Source organism: Megascapheus bottae, chromosome 11, assembly GCF_031878675.1.
Source record: "Megascapheus bottae isolate mThoBot1 chromosome 11, mThoBot2.hap1, whole genome shotgun sequence".
NCBI classification, from domain to species: domain Eukaryota; kingdom Metazoa; phylum Chordata; class Mammalia; order Rodentia; family Geomyidae; genus Megascapheus; species Megascapheus bottae.
In genome coordinates, this window is record NC_143519.1 from 44,675,847 (window position 1) to 44,693,995 (window position 18,149).

General features: G+C 39.5%; 2 protein-coding genes across 8 annotated transcripts in view; one reads left to right on the plus strand and one right to left on the minus strand.

Annotated features, from left to right (window-relative positions):
• Positions 1 to 17,330, minus strand: part of Cab39l (calcium binding protein 39 like) — a 101,318-nt gene extending 83,988 nt beyond the window's left edge. Inside the window, exons 1-4 of one of the 6 annotated variants that reach the window (XM_090342167.1) lie at positions 17,228 to 17,311; positions 14,916 to 15,071; positions 7,030 to 7,151; positions 6,196 to 6,270 (exon numbers count right to left, since the gene is read on the minus strand). The gene's annotated coding sequence lies outside the window, so the exon portion shown is untranslated. Of the gene's footprint in view, positions 1 to 6,195; positions 6,271 to 7,029; positions 7,152 to 14,915; positions 15,072 to 15,616; positions 15,667 to 16,773; positions 17,197 to 17,227 lie in introns of those variants that run through there. The other 5 variants (XM_090342172.1, XM_090342173.1, XM_090342166.1 and 2 more) reach the window with 5 other exon arrangements.
• A 57-nt stretch (positions 17,331 to 17,387) lies between these two features.
• Setdb2 (SET domain bifurcated histone lysine methyltransferase 2) overlaps positions 17,388 to 18,149 on the plus strand; it is a 38,819-nt gene continuing 38,057 nt past the window's right edge. The window contains exon 1 of one of the 2 annotated variants that reach the window (XM_090342162.1): positions 17,388 to 17,998. The gene's annotated coding sequence lies outside the window, so the exon portion shown is untranslated. The remainder of the gene's footprint in view (positions 17,999 to 18,149) is intronic. The other variant, XM_090342161.1, reaches the window with a different exon arrangement.

The following is an 18,149-nucleotide window of genomic DNA, read 5'->3' on the forward strand; positions in this document are numbered from 1 at the left end:
ACATAATACTTGCTACACCAACTAGGTCAGAGCAAATTTACTATTACAGAGGTCACGAATAAGGTAAAAGAGGCATAGGCATCTATTAATGTTTCCAAGTGTTAGATAAGAAGGGGAAGACAGCATGCAATGAAAAGGGCATTTGTTTGCTTGTTCTGGTTTTTTCTTTCAATGTTAAACTCTTAGTAGATTTATTGGGATAGAATGAGGAACATTTGAACTGAGAAGATAAGAGACCAAGATTCTTGAGCACTCAATGCTTTCATAGACCCAAGACTGTGATCTTAGCTATTCAGGAGGCTTAGATCTTTGAATCATAGTTCAGAGCCAATCTAGGCAGACAAATCCTTGAGACTCTTAAGCTCCAATTAACCATAAAGAAAAAAAAAAGGCAAGAACTTTAGGTTGGCTCAAATGGGAGAGCACTAAGGCCCTGGACAAAAAAGCCAATTGAGAGCACAGAGTTCCAAGTACAAGCCTTAGTACCAGCACAAAAAAACACAAAACACCGATATAATAACAAAAGTCAAAAGGTAAAACTCACAGATTCCAAAATATGTTACAATTCCACTTCTGTGTCCAAACAATATAACAACACTAACTGAACACTGAGGTACAACAGAACCAGCATCATGAACACCAGAATGGCTCAGTGCTATAAATACAAGAGGACACTAACAGTTTTCTTACTTCCCTGACCTTTTCTGCTGGATCTCTGAGCTATTTTCTCCCTCAGTTGGCACTTTTTGCTGGAATTGGTTAAGAACACAAGATACCTTTTAATAAAACAATCCCTACCTTGTTAGAATGGACACACTATTTATAAGGCATGTCATTTTAATTTTCCAAGTTTTCTTCAAACTTTAACTTTTCTACTTTTGTTAAAATCAGAACTATACAAAAGTTTTATGTTGGAAAATCACATTATTAGTATAACCTTTTAAAGTATGACCTATTGGCTATGGAGCCAAGAAGAAACTCAGGATCTAAGAGCATAGAAAAAGCCTTGAGTTATAAATGTCAAGGGAAATTATTCCCAAAATATTTCTTTCTGTGAGGTAAGAAAGCTTGTCATTAGTGGAACTACTTTAGGTAGGATTTAGTTTACAGATTTAACCCAAATCATAAATGGCAGTCAAGCAGCCAGGAGCATGGCAAGTGGTAGAGTGCTTAGTAGGCACAAAGTCCTAGGTTTAATTCCTTGGTACCACATACATAGAAAAAGCCAGAAGTGGTGGTGTGGCTAAAGTGGTAGAGCGCTAGCCTTGAGAATACCCAAGGACAGTGTTGAGGTCCTGAGTGCAAGCCCAGGACTGGCAAAATAAATAGCAGCCAAGCATGTGGCATTTGCAATAAGACTTATTTTGAGAATTTACTGGATAAAAAGAATCGGTAAAGACTTAGCATAGTGATTATAGTGAACTCTGTTATTCATACTAACACTAGTTTTTGCAAGGTGAGGGATCAAATCCAAGCTCTTACACATGATGATGTTCTATGTAGTTCCATAATCCAATTACGTGTTTTATGGTAAAAAAAAACTTTATCATAATTAATAACATAAAACATGATGGAGCATGGGATAATTACAGTACTTTAATTCATAGAAAACCATACTTTTTAAATAAACAGAATAAGCATCTTGTTTTATACATAAAACACAAACTAGTGAACTTACAAATACTATTGATTTTTAAAAAATACCTTTTGGCTTTAAATTTTAAAGTAAATGATCCTTAAAAAATTTTTGATATTAATCCCTTCCTTCTTTATTACTAATTCCACTCCTCAGTATTAACCCTTAACAGTTTAGTGCAGATTTCTGTTCCAGGTAAATACAGACACATGTGTTTGTCTAAATGAAAAAAAGGAAACAAATGCTCCAATGAACAAAAACATGATTCAGCCAGGTGTGGTGGTTCACACCTGTAATCCTAGCTACTCAGGAGGCTGAGATCTGAGGATCTTGGTTCAAAGCCAGCCCGGGCACTAGGTCTACGAGACTCTATCTCCAATTAACCACTAGAAAACCAGAAGTGGGGCTGTGGCTCAAGGAGTAGGGTGGTAGCCTTGAGCTGAAGAGCTCAAGGACAGTGTCCAGGCCCAGAATTCAAGGGGAAAAAAAAATAAAATAAAAAGGTTCAGTGCTTATAATATAGTCCTAATCACTCATAGCTGTTTAAATTTTTCAGGCTTTAACCATGGATATACGACATTTGGGCCAAAAGGCAAACCAGCAAACAATAAAACTAATATTTCTTCTCTGTGGAGATCAGGTTCAGCTGACCAAACAGCAAACTCCTTTGCCAGATCTGAAATATCTCACAAGAAGATAGGATCTGTAAGATACATCTTAAATAATCATGAGTTATGTTATTGTCACTCTTTATCTTTTCCTAACCCCAAATCAAATTTATTTTAACCGATTTACACACAGGGCACTTGAAGTTTCAGAGGTCTATTATGAAGCTTTTTGCTGGATATGTGGAAAACTCTCCCTCTAGTGGACTGCTGCAGAAAATTCAGGCAATCAACTTAACAGGCAAAGGTTGTTTAACTGGTAAGAAAATCTTCATTGCTGTTTTTGTTTTGTTTGTTCATTTATCTATCTTTAGGAGGTAAGGCAGGCACAAATAGGGTGGGACAAAGGATGAACAAATGCAGCAGTGATACTAGACATTGTTGAAAATAGACTTTACAGCTTTATAACTCACGGGTGGGGTCAGGAAGGAAAAACTGGGAGAGAATGAGGAAAGGGGTGACATTGTTCAAAAAGGAATTTTTTGGGGGGAGGGGGTGGGTTGTGGGGCTTGACCTCTAGGCCTGGGCACTGTCTGAGCTCTTTTCAGCTCAAGGCTACCACCCTACCCCTTCAGCCACAGCTCCATTTCCTGTTTTCTAGAGGTTAATTGAAGATAAGAATCTCTCGGTCTTTAGTGCCCAGGCTAGCTTTGAACCATGATCCTCAGATCTCAGCCTCCTGAGTAGCTAGGATTACAGGCATGAGCCACCGTGCTGGCGAAATGCATTCTTTATCTGACTTATGCAACTGAACCACTCTGTACATCAGCTTTATAACAATTTTTTTTGGGGGGGAGGGTAATGGGTACCAAGAAATGTGAAAGGGTATTAATGTATGTGAATTAATGCACCTTCTATCTGGCAAATATCATGTAACCCTTTTATTAATTACAATAAAAAATTTAAAAAAATAATTTTTTAAAAAGAGTGCATTTTTTTCCACATCAAATGAGAGATTGTCTCTTCCTTTCTTCCAAGTTAGGAACACTTGAAATACTCACAATAAAGGCAAAACCAAAAGAAACTCTATTCTTCAGTTGAAGAACAAGTCAATGCCACTTCTATCGTGGGTTATTAAGTACAAGACAGTCAGCTAAATGCTGGATATGTTCAGTTAGGTGAGATCACTGCCTTATGTACTGAAAAATTAAACAACTCCCATGAGTCTTCCCAAGTAATCAGCTGGACCCTCTAACAGATATGTATTATAACTGTCATTATAAATAAATCTATGGTTTGGTTGACAAAATCATTTCAAGGAGAGAGGATCGTATCCTGTACCAAGAAAATCTCAATAAAATTTCAGTTTTCATTAATGTGTTGATATTTTACTATTAAACGTGCTAATATGTAGTTAATTAACTGGTTGTACAATGTGTGGAAAATCAGTACTATTATTTATAATTTCCATAAAACTAAAAATAAGGCTATTTAATACTGAAAACTTCATTAATATGTACATATAGTAAAACATTACATAGTACCTCATATATACTAATTATCAGTTCAAAAGAAGATTAAAAATTAAAGGCAGGTAAAATATTTTGAGAATGTCTGAGTATACTAACTTGCTTTTTTTTGGTCAGTTGTGGAGCTTAAACTCTGGGCCTGGGCACTGTGCTTGAGCAATTTTGCTCAAAGCTAGTGTTCTATCACTTTGAGCTACAGCTCAACTTTCAGTTTTCTGATGGTTAATTAGAGACAAATCTCACAGACCTTTCTGCCTAGGCTGGATTTGAATGTGATCTCAGATCTCAGCCTCCTGAGTAGCTAGGATTACAAGCATGAGCCACAGCACCACTTCCAGCTTTTTCTGTGTATATGGTACCAAGGAGTTGAACCCTTGCTAGGCAAACACTCTACCACTAGGCAACATTCCTGGCCCCCTCAAACCTTTTTCAGTTGTAAAATGAATTTAAAGTATAACCAACACAAACGCAAATTAGGTAGATAATAAAACAACGGGAAATTAGTATAGCAAGATTTGAACAGAATTGTTATACAGCATTACTTTTACCCCCTTTTGCCTTCTATAAGTTAGGCCAGGCCAATTCCTGAGATGCCTTCAAAAGCATCTTTCCTTAGAGGCCCAGTGCAAATCACTTCTATTTATTGGCCCTACCCTCTGTAGCAGCCATGTTTTCCTTGGCCTCAATTCTAAATATGCTCCTTTTCTGACAAAATGTCCAGGTTTTTCAGTTCTTTTGCTCTTCTTTTTATTCTTAGTTTTCACTGCAAAGCTTACTAAAGGCAGCTAGCAGTGATCATGCCTGAACACTGGGCTGCTTTTAAATTTCCTGAGCCTATCAGTTTTACAACTTACTTGTATATAGTCTCAGGGCATGAACAAAATGTAAACAAATTCTTTACCACAATGTAAAACAAATTGCTTCTAGTTCAATTCCCAATAGATTTCCCAGTTCCCATCTGAAATCTTATGAGCAGTGTTCATTGTCTATATTCTTGTCTATCAATTTTCTAGCCTTCTGAGCTTACACCAGAATCATGCATTGAGTTTGCATTGCTCCAGGAATTCCCTAGTCTGCATCTCTAGATTTTTCCCAGTTCCTCTCCAATAAAACCCAAATCCATACACTTCTACATCATATGTCATAAACAATCAAAACGATTACTACATTACTCTGCTACCAGTCTTCTGTATTAGATTTTTTTTTAAATCACTGGCAAATATCTGAAATAGGAAATTCTTGTTTTGGTTGACAACTTTACAGATTTCAGTTCTAGGTTAATTGGATCCATTGTTCTGGATCTGAGGCAAGGCAGAATGTCATGGAAGAAGGGTATGATAAAGGAAAGCTCTTCAACTCATAGCACTCAGGAAGCAGAGGGAGAAAGCTTGAGCCATTTGGCCTCATTCTCTTCCTTTTAATCCATTCAAGCACTCAGCCTATGAAATAGTGTCACTTACATCTTGAATGTAACTACTACATCTTCTGTCCCAACTTAATCAATGTCCTCGGCAAATGCCTTCATAACATGGGTATGTTTTACTAAACTTCTAGATATTTCTCCACCCAATTCAGCGGATAATCAAGGTTTAATCTTATCCATGTGACATAGCCATTTCAATACTAAGAATTTAACCAAGAGATAAGAAACAGCCCCATGAAGACCTACATATGTGAATACCTGAAGTATCTTTATCTATACTAGCTTAAAACTGAAAACAACTATTTTAATCCACAAGTACATTGAAAAACAAATTGTAACCAGGCACCAGTGGCTCACACTTTTCAATCCTAGCTATTCAAGAGGCTAGGTCTGGAGGTTTGAAGCCAGATCAGGCAAGAAAGTCTGTGAAACTCTTATTTCTAATTAACTACCAGAAAACTGGAAGTAGCATTGTAGGGCTAAGTGGTAGACTGCCAGGCTTGAGTAAAAAAGCTCAGGGATGGCACTCAGGCCCTAACTTCAAGCCCCACAACTGACAAAAAAGAAATTGTAATATAACTAAAAAAGGAATAAGCTATTTATATATATGACAACATGGATGAATCTCAAATTAATTAAGCAGAGAAAAAACTACAAAAACAACAAAACAAGTACTTAGGCTGGAGATACAGCAAAGCACATGCTTCGTACATGTGATTATGTAAAGAATACTTATATATCACCTTCTGTAAAATTAACTACTGTATTTACCCCCTCATTCCTTCATTTTTTAACTGGCTTAAAAAAGGCAATCACTTTAATGGATATTTTTTATACCAAATATACTATTTAATCATGTTTGATAAGAGGAAAGATGTAAGATTTCTTCTATAAAATTAGGCTACAAACATAAGTCTATTATTCTGTAAAAATCATGTTCCATATAGTCTAGTAAATTTGTCAAAGAAAGAGGAATCTTGACTTTGACCAATGTTATCTTACCTTAGAAGTCTTGTATCATTTGCAACTTTGTTCCAGTGTTCTCAGTTTTATTGAAATCAGTGATCAACATAGCATCTGATAACAAGAAGATTTAATAGTGAATCCAATATATTGTCTCACTGTTAGCAGAGAATCAACAAATTTGATTATCCATCAAAATCAACTATAGATATATAAAAACAAGAAAACGCTCCTACTCCAGCTACAAATGGGATAAATCTTTCAAAGGACAGCACTGCACTGAGCTGAATAAAAAAATACGTAAATAAGTAAATATATGAATGATCTAACAGTTCTGAAATCTCCAATAGATTCCATCTCTACCAGGAGACAACTTACTTAATCTAGTACTTTATCTTATGCAAAAAAGTTGGGAAAAACCTTTCCTAAATTAAAAATGTTGTCTATTAGATGTTTGGTAATTTTTTTTCTTTTTTTTTTTTTTTTGGCCAGTCCTGGGCTTCAGCTCAACCACTTGAGCCTCAGCACCACTTCTTTTTTTTTTTCTATGTATGTGATACCAAGGAATTGAACCTGGGTCTTCGTGCATGCTAGGCAAGCACTCCACTACTAGGTCAAACTCCCGGCCCTTGTTTGGTAAAATGTTAACTGTTTTATAATAGAAAACATAAAAGAGCCCTGAAGTGCTACACAGGAAATCTTAGCAGTTTTTTCAGCTTTTGACAGCTTCATGAAAATCCATGCCTGTTTTGTTCTTTTCTGCCATACTTGTAGTTCATACATTTTTCTAACTGTGACTATCTTGTATTTTTATCTTCTACATCAATACAAAGATGTGTACTTATTTTCCTATCGTAAGTAAGGAGTACTTACACTTCTCTCCTTCAGTATGTTGCTCTTGCATGAAGAACATCTAAACCAACAATTCAGAGTCTGCATCCTCATTTTGTGAGCAGCAACTACAGGTTTATATAGATCCCTTTGCACCTGATGTCCTGAAATGATACAGAAGAAAAAGCTCAAGCTTTGTAATCACAAAGATCTGGATTTATATCTCAGTTTCCTAATTAGTAACTGGATATGACAAAAATTACTTTTAAAAACTCTGAATCTGTAAGCTGGACACCGTGGCTTCCCCTGTAATCCTAGTTACTCAGGAGGCTGAGATCTGAGGATTGTGGTTCAAAGTCAGCTCCGGTACAAAAGGACCTGAGATTCTTATCTCCAATTAACCTCTAGAAAATGGGAAGTGGGGCTTGGCTCAAGGGTAGGGCGGTAGCCTTGAGCTGAAGAGCTCAGTGACAGCTCCCAGGCCCAGAGTTCAAGCCCCATGACTGACCAAAACAAACAAACAAACAAACAAACAAACAAAAAAACTGAATCTGCTGGACACTGGTGGCTCATGCCTGTAACCCTAGCTACTGAGATCTGAGGATAGCAGCTTAAAAGCCAGCCCTATCACGAATTCTCTGAAATTCATCTCCCACCAGAAAACCACAAGTGGCACTATGGCTCAACATGGTCGAGTGCTAGCTTTGAGATGAAGAGCTCATGGACAGTACCCATCCCTATGACCAACAACAACAATGAAAAAGAAACTTTGATTCTCAAGAGTGCTTGCCTGGCATGTATTAAGACTCAAGTTTAATTTCTCAGTACCACATACATAGAAAAAGCCAGAAGTGGTGCTGTGGCTCCAGTGGTAGATCACTAGCCTTGAGAAAACCCAAGGACAGTGCTCAGGCACTGAGTTCAATCCCCAGGACTGGCCAAAAAAAAATTTTTTTTTGAATCTTGGGAAAATACCATGGGTCTTATTGTGACAATTTAAAAAAGTGAATTTACCACATGTATACATATGACATATATTCATAAATACATAGCTCAAACAATGCTGGCAATGTAAAAAATCACTTTTTCTGTCCTCATGTCCTTTTCCTTCCTTTCTTCCCTCCATTGCTCTCTTGTTGAGACAGTATCTCACTATGTACTCCAGTGTGGTCTTGAACTCTCAATCCTCTTAACCTCCACCTCCCAAGTAAAGAGATTACAAGTATATACATTACACCCAGCTCAAGAAACATTAGCTCTTCTGTGTAATTCAGTACTTCATTTTCTTTGTTTTCAATCTGTCAAAGGACTTTTCACATTAAATTTTCTTAAGGTTAGCCTTGATAAACTTGTGGATTTTATCCAACAATTACTGATATCTTGCATTTACTGTGTCTAATAAAATTCTTTCCGAACAGTAATATACCCAAAGATTGCTGAACATATCATAGCAAGAAGATATAGTCTATGTTCTAACTTGATTAGTTCTTTTTCTTGTGTGGTTGTTACCAAGATGCTAAATAGTTGTATAAATTTTTAAAATTTGACTGCATTTTAAAACATTAATTTATTTGTTTGATTATGTGGTACCAAGGAATTGAACACATTGAAATTCATGCTAGACAAGAACTCTGCTACTAAGTAAGACACATTCCCTGCTGCTCAGTGCATTTAAAATTTATTTTATTTTATTTATTTATTTTGTTGGTCATGGGGCTTAAACTCTGGGCCTGGATGCTGTCCTTGAGCTCTGTAGCTCATGGATACCACCCTACCCCTTGAGCCACAGAGCCACTTCTGGTTTTCTAGTAGTTAATTGGAGATAAGAGTCTCATGGACTTTAGTGCCCGGGCTGGCTTATGAACAAAGATCCTCACATCTCAGCCTCCTGAGTAGCTAGTATTACAGGCATGAGCCACTGCACCTGGCTCCTTCAGTGCATTTTTTTTAAGGGACTGTACATTTTTTAATAAACCACATGGCAAAGTGACACTTTATTAATAAACATAGGAAATTACAATTTGAAATTGTAAATACAGTACAGATACTTTGATCTAATTAATTACATGGCCAAAACCCTAGTCCATTTTTTTTTTTTTTTTTTTTTGCCCAGTCCTAGGCGTGAGCTTGGAGCCTGACCACTGTCCTTGGACTTTTTCAAGGCTAGAGCTCTACTACTTGAGCCTCAGCACCACTTCTACCTTTTTTTTCTATGTATGTGGTACCAAGGAATCGAACCTGAGTCTTCGTGCATGCTAGGCAAGCACTACCACTAGGCCAAACTCCCGGTACCTCACAGTGCATGTTTTAAGAACAGATTTCTAAAAATTAAATGCTGTGCCTAAGGAGAAATATGGTGGCCAAATTCCTTCCCATGCAGTTTGTAGTTACTAAAGGGATCCCTATAAGCAAAGCATATACTGCATAGCTTTTGGACATTAGTGAGAAATGCTCTCGAATAATCTTAATTCTTTAACATTTCTAGATTGGTATTTTTCTCTCAAAGACTGAAGCTAGAATATTATATCTCTGTATTCTTTTTCCTATGAGCTGTCTTTTCATATTTCCGACACAGTGTTCCAGTATACTTTGTAGATTTTCAGCAAGTTGTTTTCATTGAAATTAGTTCATTATATATGGCCAAATGTTTCCACATTTGGTCATTTACTTTGCTCTGGCACTTTTTATCATGCAAACAGTTCAATGGGATTTATCATAATTTTCATTTTTCCTGAAAGTGAGTTATACTTATAAAATACATGGCTTACATTTTCATAGACTTTGGCCATGCTCCATGGCTGTTTTGTTCTATATGTCACTGCTAAGAATCCTGTTAACATCCTTAGGCTGGAAGCCCCGAATAAAAATTTCATTATCTTGAATTCAGAGTGGGTCTTTCTGAGTACAAGCGTCTTTTTTTTTTTTTTTTAAATTGGGGGGAGGAGAAAGGATGTGTCAGAGAGCTGGGAATCAAACCCAGGGCTTTGAGCATACTAGACAAGCACTATATTAATGAGACAACACCAGCCAGAGCTTTCATCCGGATACATTTTTGAATCTTCTCTTATTTCCAGGAAGTTTATGGGTATAAATTTAAATATGACGATATTAAATAGTTCTTTTTTTCCTCTTAGGAATTACAATTTTATTATGCTGGGGATGTGGCTCAGTGATGAGTGTCTGCTTAGCAAGGACAAAGTAGAGTTTATATCATTAAAAACATTCTGAGCTGGGAGTTTGGCCTGGTGGTAGAGTGCTTGCCTAGCATGGATGAAGACCCGGGTTTGATTCCTTGGTACCACATACATAGCCTTTAGGAAAGCCCAAGGACAGTACTTAAGTCTTGAGCTCAAGCCCAGGACTGGCAAAAAAAAAAAAAAATTCTATTTTTCTTCTCTCTTATATGTCTCAATGTCTTTTTTCAGCACTTGTAATTCAACCAAATATTTCTCCCTCCTGTATCCTAGAGTTTAGCTTTAAAAATGATTTTTCATCTTTTTTTAAATTTTCTCAAGTTCCTTAAATTCATTTTCACATCTTTCTCTTTTTGTCCCTTTGTTTTAGTGTTTTGAATTTTGAGCTGTGGCTTTTTATCCCTGCAAATTTTGGACTTAACTCGGATTATGGTAATGCACTATAGTTTTGTAGCTTGGTAGTTAAATGTTTTGACCCTATTTTGTTTTTGTTTTTAAAAGATTGACTATTAATTTTATTTATGTTTTGTTTATGTAGTACCGAGGTATTGAACCCAGGTCCTCATGCATGCTAGTTAGACAAACACTCTATTACCAAGCTACATTCGCAGCCCATTTCTCATTTTAATAAGAACTGGGATCCAGGTACTAGTGATTCGTTCCTGTAATCCTAGCTACTCAGGAAGCTGAGATCTGAGGATCTCAGTTCAAGGCCAGCCCACGCAGAAAAGTCCATGAGACTCTCATTTCCAATTAACAACCAGAAAAATGTGTGTGGAGCTGTGTCTTGAAGTACTAGAGTGCTATTCTTGAGCAAAAATGCTCAAGAGACAGAGCTCAGACTTCATGACGAGGCTGGGAGGGAAGGGAAGAAGTGTGGGTTGTTTTTCTTTCCACTAATAATTCCTTCTTTTGGGGCTTATCCAACCTTTTATTCTGTTTTACCAACACTCACAATTCTTTCTCTTTTACTACCAAGCCCTGACTACTTGGTGCCCATTCCAAGAAGCTTCTCTCCCCAGTATCACCATTCTGAGACTCCATGCTTTCAAGTCCCTTTTGTCCAAGAGGTCTTAACACCACTTCTATTTGCCTACTCAGGGTGGGGTTTCCTTGCTCAGGGAATTATTTCACCTGGGTTCTGCTGTCCCAGGATCCTGATTTCCTCTCTTATTTGCTTCACACTCTGTACCTCACTCACCAATTCTGTGTGGGCCTCAGAGCCAGCTCCACTGGACTGAGGGTCCACTTTACATAATCATTTTAAATGATGCTCCATAGCAAAAGTGATGTTAAACTTTATATGCATTTTTTAAATATATTTTTTTGCCAGTCCTGGGGCTTGAACTGAGGGCCTGGGCACTGTCCTTGGGCTGTCTCAAGGCTTGTGCTCTACCACTTGAGCTTACTTTTTCTGTGTTTGTGGTACCAAGAATCAAACCTAGGGATTCATGCATGCGAGGCAAGCACCCTACCACTAGGTCATGCTCCTGACCCTTGTATGCATTTTTTTTTTTGAGAATATATTGAGAAATTTGGATTTAGGTAGTTGGCTTCATATTGAAACCCAGACTTTATTTACTTTTAAATAATTTTCACTTTTATAACATATGGTCTGACAGTTTTAATTGAGGAGTTCTTTATGGTCTAACACACAAACAGACAAAATATTCCATGTGTATTTACATACATTGTCTCTAAGAGTTTGCTATGTATTTATAAATATCTATTATCTAACTTTTTTTTTTTTTTGCTAGTTCTGGGCTTGAGCTCAGGGTCTGAGCACTGTCCTTGGACTTTCTTTTTTTTTTTTTTTTTTTTTGCCAGTCCTGGGCTTGAGCTCAGGGCCTGAGCCCTGTCCTTGGACTTTCCACCACTTGAACCTCAGCACCATTTCCGGCTTTTGTCTATGTATTTGGTACCAAGGAATCGAACCCGGGTCTTCGTGCATGCTAGGCAAGCACTTTAACCACTAGGCCAAACTCCCGGCCCTGTCCTTGGACTTTCTCAAAGATAGAGCTCTACCACTTGAGCCTCAGCACCACTTCCGGCTTTTTTCTATGTATGCGGGTACCGAGGAATCGAACTCGGGTCTTTGTGCACGCTAGGCAGGCACTCTACCATTAGGCAAACTCCCGGCCCCCATTATCCAACTTTTTGAACACATAAATCTGAATTACTTTGAGAGGTATGTTAAGTTAGTACTAGCATCTATTTTTTTCCTTATATCTCTTGTAGTTGTGTTTTATGAAAGCTATTATATTCACTGGTAACCAGACATTTTAAATACCTTTACTGTGCATTGTAGAATTTAACTTAAAAATTATGTCCTCCATCTTATTGTTTTTCAGTCTAAAGTCTGCCTTGTCAATCACCAAGATGATGAACATTGCTTTCCAAAAATGTGCACTTCCCTTGTATATATTTGTTTTAAATTATTAATTCCTTTATTACTCATGCTTTACAGCTGTGACTGCTATATATGCAGTCACATATATATATATGGCAATCTGAAATCCCTTTTTTCATTAAATTGAGCCCATTTATCTTCGATACATCTGTAAAAAGAACGTGAACCTTTTCTTAAGGGTAGGGAACCTTTATTCTCTCAAGGACCATTTGGATTTCAAAACATTTTGGGGCCATACAAAATGATCAATTCAGGGAGGTGGCTGCAAACAACTCTATTTTGTCATGTATAAAACAATTTCAAAGGCACAAATGCCCTATGGGCCAGATGTTTCTCATGCCTGCTAGACACAGGGAACAACAAATGTGTGAATTTCTCCCTCACATCAATTGCTAGACATCAACTGGGTGACCTACAATTCAATTAGGAGACTAACTGAACAGAATCACAGAATCAGCATGCATACACACACACACACACACACACACACACACAGTCTCTTTCACTTCAGTACCAGTTGCAAGTTCATATTCATTGGAATGAACACAAGTATAAGCAAAAGGTTCTCACATCTCCCCAGGTTCAATAACTTGCCAGAACAGTTCACAAAACGCAGGGGAAGTATTTCATGTAGAAAACAGGGATCCTAGAAATTATGATCCCTGCAGAAGAAAATCACACTAAGTGAAAACAGCCTGCCTGAAAAGCCAGGTGCCAGGAGACTCAGCCCAATTCCAGTAACTGTCACACAGCCAAGTCTACATGAGCTTATCTCCTGGCTTATTTCATCTTTTCCAATTTTTTTTTCTTCAGTCATTCATGGGGCTTGAATTCTGGGCCTGGGCACTGTCCTTTAGCTCTTCAGCTCAAGGCTACTGTTCTACCACTTGAGCCACAGCACCACTTTCAGTTTTCTGGTGGTTAATTGGAGATAAGAGTCCCACAGACTTTTGTGCTCGGGCTGGCTTTGAACTGCAATCCTCAGATCTCAGCCTCCTCAGTAGCTAGATTACAGGCATAAGCTATAGGTGCCTGGCTTTTATTTCATCTTTTCTAGGAATTGGAACCCGACAGATTAAATTTTTTTCTCTGTACAGCTTTCTCAATGCAAAGGAGAGGGTGGCTCCAATATTGCTTTTATTGCCCAGGAGTTCTAGTGACATTATTAGTTTATTAAACAGGATAAGGCTAGGACAGCCAAATGGAAGAGATGTATAGGGCAAGGTAGGGATGGAGATGAGGGGTCAGGACTTCCAATGTACTCTCTGAACTCACACCTCTTAGTATTGTTCCATGACTTCACTGACAAAAACTCCATTGCATAGGGTTTTAATGGAGGCTCAATTATCATGAAGGCAGAAATGTCAACTGATATCAAATATAAAACATTTAAGTATTCTCAAGAGGGAGTTGTCTTCCAAGGAGTTACTTTGTTTCTCACAGGACAGACTGAGATGGAATGAAGCATGTTACTCTAAGGAGAATGGGGAGGTTGAGCTAAGCATTGTAACAAAGAAGAACCAAAATAATCCTTCCAGCTTCACTTTCTCTTAGATGAATTTACAAATGATGTGTTTCCCACACTCCCCCCACCTCCCCAGTCCTGGGGCTTAAACTCAGGACCTGGTCACTGTCCCTGAACTTCTTTTGTTCAAGGCTAGCACTCTACCACTTGAGCGGCAGCATCACTTCTGGCTTTTTCTGTTTATGTGGTACTGGGGAATCAAACCCAAGGCTTCCTGAATGCTAAGCAAGCACTCTACTGCTAAGCCACATTCCCAGCCCCCAAAATAACTAATCATGGCCAAGTTTAACAAGTTAAAACTGCCAATTTTGTTTACTCCCTCTTATCCAAGGACAGATGCCTTTTCTATGTATTTATTTGTATTTTTGTATGATCTTGTTGAATAGCCTACACTGGGATTAACAGGTATGTGCCACTCCATCGGGCTTGCCTTTTGTATTTTAATGATTAAATGAAGTTAGTTATTTCTGGTAAAAGGAACTTAAGGGATAGTATTCTAAAATATACTAATCAGTAGGTTTTCTTTAGATTTTCAGAACCCAGGCTAATTGCTGCATCAAAGTGAGCCAAGGACATGCCAATCTCATTCTTCAAAGTAAAAATGTCGATCAGGCAGGAGAAATGATCCATATCTAAAATATTAAATGGACTAGCATAAATGTTACTCCAAAGCTAACTAATCCAGTAGGAGAAAACAAAACAGAGCCCCCAGATAACTAACAACACTCCCTTCAACATGTAGACTTCTCACCCATTGTCTCCCAGCTCATTCTTTTTACTCTAGAAAAATTTTTTGTACCGGTAGTTCTCCAACAAGATGGCCTTTGTTGATAACTCTCCCTTCTTCTTTATTTTGATGGGTTTTCAAATTAATCTTTTCCTAGCCCCCCAAACTTGTTCTTGAGTCTCTGGCCTTTTCAGCGGTGAACAGCCAGACCCCGGTCAGTAACAGCATCTGTCAAAAGAATGTAATTCTTGGCAGTGGAAACCACCATCAGAGATGGAAAGTACACAGTAGATCCTAGTAATAAAAGAAACTAAGGGACTTATAATCCTATCTACTCAGGAGGCTGAGATCTGAGAATTGCAGTTCAAAGCCAGCCAGGGCAGAAAAGTCCCAGTAAGACTCTTATCTCCAGTTAGCCACTCAAAACCCAGAAATGGGGCTGTGGCTCTAAGTGGTCGAGGACTAGTCTTGAGTAAAAAACAACTCAAGAGACAGGGCTCAGGCCCTGAGTTCAAGCCTCACAATCAAGAAGAGAGACAAAGACGGAAACGAAGAGGGAGATGGAGAGGGAGAAGAGGGAGATGGAGAAGGAGAGACACAAGAGGAAAAGGAAAAAATGAGAGAAAATGAGTGGTTAACACTGTTCAAAAAGAATGGACTCATTACCTGACTTAGGTAACTATAACCCCTCTATATATCACTGTTACAATAGAATTTAAATTAAAAAAAAAAACTAAACAGTATTTGAGGGGCATAGCTACTTCCTAACCTACCTTACTTGCTCTCCAATTTAATCATTAGGAGCCTGACAACCATGAAGTTCCTAAATTATAACAGAAGAGATAAGACTGCTTTTACCAGCCTTTTTTTCTATGACAATATAAAAAAAAATCCTAAGAATTAAAGTAGGACATAAAATTCATGTACTACTGTTGGGTTCAAAGAGCCAGATGTCCTTTATTCTGAGATTCCACACCAGTGCCTTAATTTATATACACTCACAACTTACCCTCTCTCCTTGACCAACAGTAACACAATGGGCTGCAACCGACCAGATCCTACTTTACGCCCTCACTCTTTCCAGCTGCAACCCATTTCATGTATTATTTTTTTCTCACCATTAGTTACTTTCATACCAACCACTACTAGACAAATCCAGCATTCCTTTGGCTCCATTATAATACCTCAGACTAAGTAAGGAGTGAGTCTCTAGTTTGGGCTGGAGATTTTTCTCCACAGGTTTCCCTTTCCTCCCACCCCTCTACCCAATAAACCTGCTCTGATGTTGAGTCCTATTCTCTGAGCCTTTTTGAGTCTACAATTACCACATGCAATTATTTGTCCTGCAATATATTTTACCCTTAAATTCAACAGGCAATATATAAATGCGGGATGTGACTCAGCTATCTTGGGTCATAAGCTGTAGCTGCAGGAGGATGGCAGAGCAACAAGTCAGGAGGAGCGTCCTTGACAACTATGTGTAGCCCAGCCACTAGGTCAGCTCTTTGTTTTATAAAGGATAAATATTTTCTTTTTTTTTTTTTGCCAGTCCTGGGCTTGAGCTCAGGTCCTGAGCACTGTCCTTGGACTTTCTCAAGGCTAGAGCTCTACCACTTGAGCCTCAGCACCACTTCTGGCTTTTTTCTATGTATGTGGTACCAAGGAATCGAACCCGGGTCTTCATGCATGCTAGGCAAGCACTTTAACCACTAGGCCAAACTCCCGGCCCAAGGATAAATATTTTCTAAGGCCACATTTACTTTTAAGTATCTACATTACAGTAGCCATTTTGTGTATTACCTAATAAAAACTCCAAGCTAAAAGTGTGGTTTTGTCAAGAATGGATATGAAAGGAGTAAGTTTTTGAGACAGTTTCACTGTACAACTTAAAAGTAGTGTCAAATTCATGATCTTGTCTGTGCTTCCTTACGTGCTGGAATTACAAGCATGTGTCCCACCACTCTCAGCTACAAAATGATTTCAGCTTTCCACCTTTCCGAATCCAGCAGCCAACAGCCTCCTTTAACCAGCAGAGGGGGATCTGAATCTCAAGGAGACAAAAGGCTGAAGAGTTCTCGGAAACAAAGGAATTAACACTGAGGCATCAAAGCCCGAACCAAGCCCACAATTACGGACCGAGCAAACCCTGGGTCACCACCCACCGCCACACCACGCCTCGCTCCCCTTAACAGGCCAAGAAATCGGGGCCCAGGAGACCCATCCTTCCAGGCAAGTGAGAATGACCCAGGTTTCCTCACTCAGATTCTTCCACTCCCCCTGTCCTCCCCCTCAGGACCCCTCTACAAAAATCAGACACTAAATAAGCTGTCAGCAACCGAGAACCCCAGCCCTAGCCACACACAAGATGGCACCCACACACCTACCGAAAGAAACAGCTGCACCACCACTCCGGCGCTGCGGGCCTCTAGACCGCGGACAACCCCATTGGGCCAGGCAAAGAGCGCGAGATTAGCGAGAGCGCCGACAGCCAATCAGGAAGCGGCGCGCTCGGAACGCCCGCGGCGGAGCCTGCAATAGGACCGCGGGACTAGAGAGGCGTCCGCCTAGTGGCAAAGGCAAGTTTGGGGCTTTCAGCCCGAGGTGATGGGCTCGGTTGGAGTCCAGTGCCCATCTAGTGGTCCACTTCAGGGAGGCCTGGACATTCGTGGTTGCGCGCTCTCGCCTCTAGGGCCGAGGTGAGGGCTGGTACTCGGCGAAGCATTTCCCGGCCAGTGGCCAAGCGTGGACTGACGCGCGGTTTGAGCCGGGGAGGTGGCTTGGACGGTCCTGTCGCCCGCGTCGGGGATGATCCCGGAGCGCCGCCCTCGGGTCTGGCGGAAGGCGTGAAGAACGGGGCGGAGTCTGTGAAGCCTAAGCGCGGCGGTGGGAAGATCGGGCGGCGCGAACGGGGCCTGCACCGCAGGTGCAGCATCCCCTTCCCTCGCAGCCTCGTACAGCCCCGCATTGGAGAAGGACTCGGGAGTCGCGCCGTTCTCGGCTCGTCCTTGAAAGCTGCCTCCCAGTATACCCCCAAGGAGTTGATTCCTGCGCATCCGGGAAACCTGAGGCTCTGCGACGGGGCTGCAGCAAATAAGTCTGCAGTATCTAATCCAGAAGCTGAACTTGGAAGGTTTAATCACTGGCCCATTTCACAGGTGAGGTTAATACATTCTCCGAATAAATCAAATCACCGGTCCAGGATCCCTGAGTTGAGATTAGATTTAAGAGCTGATTGTTGCTACCTACCACCCGAGAAGTCAGTATGCTGTACTAGAATAACTGTTCTGCAGTCCATTGTGTAAATGT